We start from the raw sequence: 6,004 nt of genomic DNA, 5'->3' as shown, positions 1-6,004 counted from the left end.
AAAAAAAAAAAAAACCAACCAGGATTCACCGTTTTGATACAGAAAAGAATTTCAGTATACTTTTAATCCCGGCACTAGGGAAGCTAATCCGCGTGATCTCTGTTCAAGGTCAGCCTGGTCTACAGAGCGAGTTCCAGGACAACCAGGGCTAACAGAGAAACCCTGTCTGGCACCACTCCCTAGAAAAAGACAGGGTCTCACTATATATCCCTGGCCACCCAGCAACTTGATGTATGGACCAGGCTGTCCTCAAATTCACAGAGGTCTGTCTGTCCATGCTGGAATTAAAGGAATGTGTCACTATACTCAGTGAGTTGGAGATTTTATTAAATATTTTTAAATTAATTAATGTATTTTGTTTTTTGAGACAGAGTCTCACTTTATAGCTTTAGCTTCTTTCTGGTTGTCCTGGAAGTCACTACGGAGACTGAGCTGATCTTAAACGCAGAGATCCACATCCTCTGCCTCCCAGTGCTGGGTTCCAGGTATGTGCCACCATGCCTGGCTAGTAGATATGTTAGCATGGGTGTGGGCTTCTCAAATAGAGTCACAGAAAGTAAGTCATGCTTACGTGTGAGCTCCTTACAGGAGAGTTATAATTGTCTGAGCGCTGGTTAATATGTGCATTTTCTGTGGTGCTCATGTTATATCTCAAAAGGTTGCTATAGAAACTTAACAAGTTCTTTCTCTCTCTTGGTAAGCAAAGTTACAGCAGCAGAGGATTTTTGGATGGAATTATAATCTGATAAAGTACAGCCAGGAACCACCAAGGTTGTACAATAGTGTCCTGTTAGAGTCCTAGAAAACGAAGGTTTTTAGCTGGGAGGAGATGAGAGCCTTAAGCAATTGCTAATTGTCTTGGGCTCTTGCTGCTTGGTTATTGAGACGCTCCAACTAGAATCCTGGGTGAAGGGCTGCTTTTCCCTCTCGGGCTCCCTTACTTTGCCTTTCTAGCCTACCTCAGCACTACTTTACAGTGTTGTCTTCAGGACTCTGTGCGCGGGAGGGTCTCCCCCATCAGCACAGGGGAAGCCAGTCCATGAGGAATGGGGGTGATCGGAAAGACAGGGCCTCACCAGCCTCTTACACTCTAGTGTCTGCATGTCAGATAGAGCCTTTTTTTCTAGGTTACACGTGTCACAGCAGTAACTATTCTTTCAAAGCTGAGATAATTGGTTTTAAAGTCTCTCCCTTATCTCTTCCTCTGCAGGCATTAATTGTGTGTGCAGCAGTTGTGTATCTGAGCAGACGGAGGGAGCAGTGAACAGAGACAGGGGCCCACCATGGCTTGTGCTCTGAGTGAAATCAGGAGCCACCTCCAGATCCGGAGCCTCGTGGTCCGGCAGTGCCTAGCAGAGTTTCTGGGTGTATTTGTGCTGTTGGTAAGTGGGGTAACTGAGGGAAGTGAGGGTCAGGGTTTCTGGCTCTTCTTGGTGTCATTTTCCCCTGGTAACCCACTTACTTCTCTTTTCCTTCTCTCAATCTCTTCCTTTCTCTTTTACTCCCTCATCTTGTTTTTAAGGTCTTGCTTTGTATCCTAGGCTGGGTCCTCCACAAACCTCCCAGCGTAGCCTATTTTCACTCTTTTGAAAGTTTTCTTATTTCTATACTTACCTGGCAGAGGAAAGGCCTTGACCACGAAGGTGATTTTCTCAGGGCAAAGCACTCCGGATGTGCTAAACCCTGAGATGTCCCAAAATGTGGGAAACTCAGCTGTGTAATTTGTAATAGTGGTAACTCTGTTCATGCTGTCTCCTAAAGAAAAAAGAAATTACCTATTTTCTTACTATGTAACCTTGGCTGGTGTGGAACTTGCACACCCTCCTGTGAGTGCCGAGACAGGGCGTGGCAACACACACACACACACACACACACACACACACACACACACACACCTGACTGCTCCTTCTCCCTTTTGATTTTCCTCCTCTCATCCCTCACTTTTCCCCAATTCTCCTACTTCCTTCTTTCTGAGTCTCTCAGATTTGTTCACTTTTCCTGGTGGTTCCCTGCAGCTGCTCTCTGTCTCTGTCTCCCTCTCTCTCCCCTTGGTCTCCTGGGTGCTCCCTCCCCCCAATGCCTCTCTCTCCACCAGCTCCTCACTCAGGGTTCTGCTGCCCAGTCTGTCACCAGTGAAGAAGACAAAGGCAACTTCCTTACAATGCTTCTGGCCAGCTCTCTGGCTGTTACAATAGCTATCTACGTGGCAGGCAATGTCTCAGGTGAGTAGGGTGGGGCCTGAATGTGGGGATGAGTGGTGGGAAAGGCAGGTACTTTTGATGACTCAGGGCATGGGCATTACCTCCCTGAGCTTAGCCAGTGCCCGGGACTGAGATATGCCTTGGACCTCATCAAGTTCCTCTCCTTCTAGCTAACTTCCCACCAGGTCTTCTGTTACCTTGACACAATCTAGGGTTATCTGAAAGGAGGAAATCTGTTGAGACAGCACCTCCATAAGATCCAGCTGTAAGGCGTTTTCTTAATTATTGATGATGAAGGAGGACCCAGTCCATCGTGGATGGAACCATCCCTGGGTTGGTGGTCCTGAGTTCTATAAGCAGGCTGAGCAAGCCATGGGGAGCAAACCAGTAATCAGTACACCCCTCCATGGCCTCCACATCAGCGCTGCCTCCAGGTTCCCGCTTTGCCTGAGTTCCTGTTCTGACTTCCTTTGGTAGTGAATGAAGCGTGATGTGAGCCAAACCCTTTCCTCCCCAAGTTGCTTTGGTTATGGTGTTTGGTCGCAACAACAGAAATCCCAACTAAGACTCCTTACAGCAGCCTCCTACCTGGCTCAGGCGGAAATCTATAGCAGAGCCCCGAGGATAATCACTGGTAGTTTGTGTCTCACGCCTAAAGCCCTCATCTCTGCTCAGGACCTCAGCAGCTTGTCTCAGTACAGACCATGTTAGCACACCTGGCCCTGGCCCCGGCCCCGAGACACAGTGTGCTGCAGGGGAACCAGGAGGTCTGCTCAGGTTCAGAACCCGGGGACACCTAGAGAAATGTATGCTTGGATGTGTTGCCTGTATGCGCGTCTGTGCAAGGGCATGAGGCGCCTGAAGAGGGCATGGGACCCCCTGGGACTGGAGTCACAGATCATCTGGAGCTGCCACGTGGGTGCTGAGAACCCAAGGTCCTTTTCACGAGCAGCCAGTGCTCTCAATCTCTGAGCCACCCCTCCAGTCCCCGAATCATTATCTTTTTGAGACCCAATTGTTTAAACTGAACGAAGGATATGAGTGTTGCAGGGGAAAGCCTGCTGCTGTGAGAGGGTTTCCCGTTCCATTGCAAAGGAGCCCACCTAAACCCAGCCTTCTCTCTGGCCATGTGCTTGGTAGGACGCATGCCCTGGGCCAAGCTCCCCATCTACTGCTTTGTGCAACTGTTGTCTGCTTTCTGTGCCTCAGGAGCGACCTACATTCTCTACCACGGTAACAGAGGAACACCGCCAGGGCAGTTGCTGTGGGCAGGGCTGCCTCGCAGTGGTTAGGGATAAACACAGACAGAAACTCTTGAGTCTCTTTCTCTCTCTCTCTCTCCCCCCCCCCTCTCCTGAAGATGCCCTCCAGCACTACACAGGTGGGAACCTGACAGTGACTGGTCCCAAAGAGACAGCCTCCATTTTTGCCACCTATCCTTCCCCCTATCTGTCCCTGAACAATGGCTTCTTGGATCAGGTGAGTGTGGAGGGGCACTGAGTCCCAACCTTTGCCTTGTTTTCTGGGACCCCAGCCCATTATAATGTTAGTTCTACCTTGGTATCCCTAGCTTCTGTTGGGCAGACAGCACAGAGGCAGTGGCATGAAGAGTGGGAAGGTGGAGGGAGGGAGGGAGGAGGGAAGAGGGAGGGCGGGCGGGCAGGTGGAGCATCTTCCTGGTCCTTGATGGATTTCCTCCTACCACCATCACAAGGTTCTGGGCACCTGGATGCTGATTGTGGGGCTGTTCGCCATCCTAGACAGACGCAATAAAGGAGTGCCTGCAGGTCTTGAGCCCATGGTGGTGGGATTGCTGGTCCTCGCCATCGGACTAGCCATGGGTTCTAACTGTGGCTCTCCACTCAACCCTGGGCCCACGGCTCTTCACCTACTTGGCTGGCTGGGGCCCTGAAGTCATCAGGTAGGGGACAGTCTCCCTTGGTACAGTCCTCCATTCACCTCTGTTAATAGCTTTGTCTGGGCTTCTCTACCCCCCTCCCCCCGTTTTGAAAAAGGGTCTCACTATGTACCAGTCTGGCCTCCCTCAGAGATCCTCCTGCCTCCCACATGCTGAGACTAAAGGCATGTGCCACCATGCCCAGTCCAGGTTCTCTTCAACTAGTGTTCCTTCAGCTGGCAAAGTCTCCCTTCCTTCATGGCTCTCCTGCTCCCCAACCCTTTCCATGGGACTAGCGGATTGAGAGGTGACCTTGGCATGTCATACTAGTTCTTGGGGCTTTAGTGACCCATCCAGAAAACAAGTCTATTCAGCTAGTTCCCCTAGAGGCTGGACAAAGCTCTGCTGGGGGTCCCCTCCTAAGTGCTTTCCATTAATGAAGGTAACCCCATGCTCACTGTGGGACCTGCCTTACTATTCCCAGCTCATAGGGGAGGTGTGTCTGAGAGAAACACCTCTGACATCTCCTGTTTGTCCGTTTGTCCTCCCATTCCAGTGCTGGTAACGGTTGGTGGTGGGTGCCTGTGGTGGCTCCTATGGTGGGGGCCACCCTCGGTACAGCCACATACCAGCTCCTGGTGGCTCTGCACCACCCTGAGGATCCAGAGCCAGTTCCAAAGGTGGCAGCGGCTCAGCTCGGGGCTTCAGTCTCAGGAACTCTAGCTCAGTTGGAGTGTAAGCTGTGATTACAACCTTATCTTGCTCTGCAAGAGCACCACGAGCTGGCTGCTTGTGAGACAGATGTTCTCTGTGTTAATATGACAGATTCCGAGACACTTAGATTGGGGAGAACCAGAAGACATGATCTGGCGCTTCCCTTTTCAAGCTGGTCTTTGGACCCTGAGGGCCTCTAGGCACACAGTTCCCTAAAGTGGCCGTCAGGGGGTGTGTCACACCAGGGGGTGTGCTGGCTTTGGGAAGGCTTCTAGAAACTTTTGGGTGGGGGGGTACTACCATCCTTTGAGGGGTAGGGCCCAGGGGCTTCCAGCTCCCTCATCCCTGCCTTTTTGCGTTTAAGACAAGTCTTCCTATGTAACGCTGTAACTTTCTATTAAGGCCTTGACTTCACACTCCACTGTAGGAGTACTGCGTGTGACCCAACAAGAATGATTCTTTTTTTTTTTTTTAAATCAAACAAACAAACAAAAAACAAACTCAACAAGAGCAATTTAAGCACGAGTTGGGACTGGTGGAGCACTCGGATCTCTAAGACGTCCAGGCCTGGCAGAGATAGAGGGGGGCCCCGTCTCAAAATAACAAATAACAACAACACAAAACACACCAAAACCACTTAAAGTTCTGCGGTACTAGGGATTGAATTCAAGGCCTGGGCAAGTGCTCTTCCTCGGAGCACTTCTTCTGGCTGCCAGTCCAGACAATCTCGGCCAGACAAGGGCGGGCGCCTCCCCTGTACTCCAAAGACGGCAAGACGGTTCTTAGAGGTGTAGGTGTGTGTGTGTGTGTGTGTGTGTGTGAGAGAGAGAGAGAGAGACAGAGAGAGAGAGAGAGAGAGAGAGAGAGACAGAGAGAGAGAGAGACAGAGAGAGAGAGAGAGAGAGAGACAGAGAGAGAGAGAGAGACACAGAGAGAGAGAGACAGAGACAGACAGAGACACACACAGAGACAGACAGACAGACCGTTCTTAGAAAGGTGTGCTCGCGCGCAGCACCCAAGGGGCGTGGTAAGGGCAGAGCCATCTTCCCAGCGACTGACAACCAGACAGAGAAAATGAGGCACAAAGCAACACCCAGGCAATGCGGGGCTGTGCCACTTAAGGAGGTGAAAGGCCAGGAGACGAGCCAGGGCGAGGAGGGAAGCGCGCTAAGGGGCTCCTTCACCGCCTCTC

At 51.1% G+C, this 6,004-nt stretch overlaps 1 pseudogene; it reads left to right on the top strand.

Annotated features, from left to right (window-relative positions):
• The first annotated feature begins 1,606 nt into the window (after positions 1–1,606).
• LOC126486545 (uncharacterized) lies at positions 1,607–1,758 on the top strand (annotated as a pseudogene).
• Positions 1,759–6,004: the final 4,246 nt, after the last annotated feature.

This window comes from Alexandromys fortis, unplaced genomic scaffold (assembly GCF_014885135.2).
Source record: "Alexandromys fortis isolate MF-2015 unplaced genomic scaffold, M_Fortis_MF-2015_v1.1 scaffold_152, whole genome shotgun sequence".
NCBI lineage: Eukaryota > Metazoa > Chordata > Mammalia > Rodentia > Cricetidae > Alexandromys > Alexandromys fortis.
This window is presented reverse-complemented; position numbering and strand designations above follow the sequence as displayed.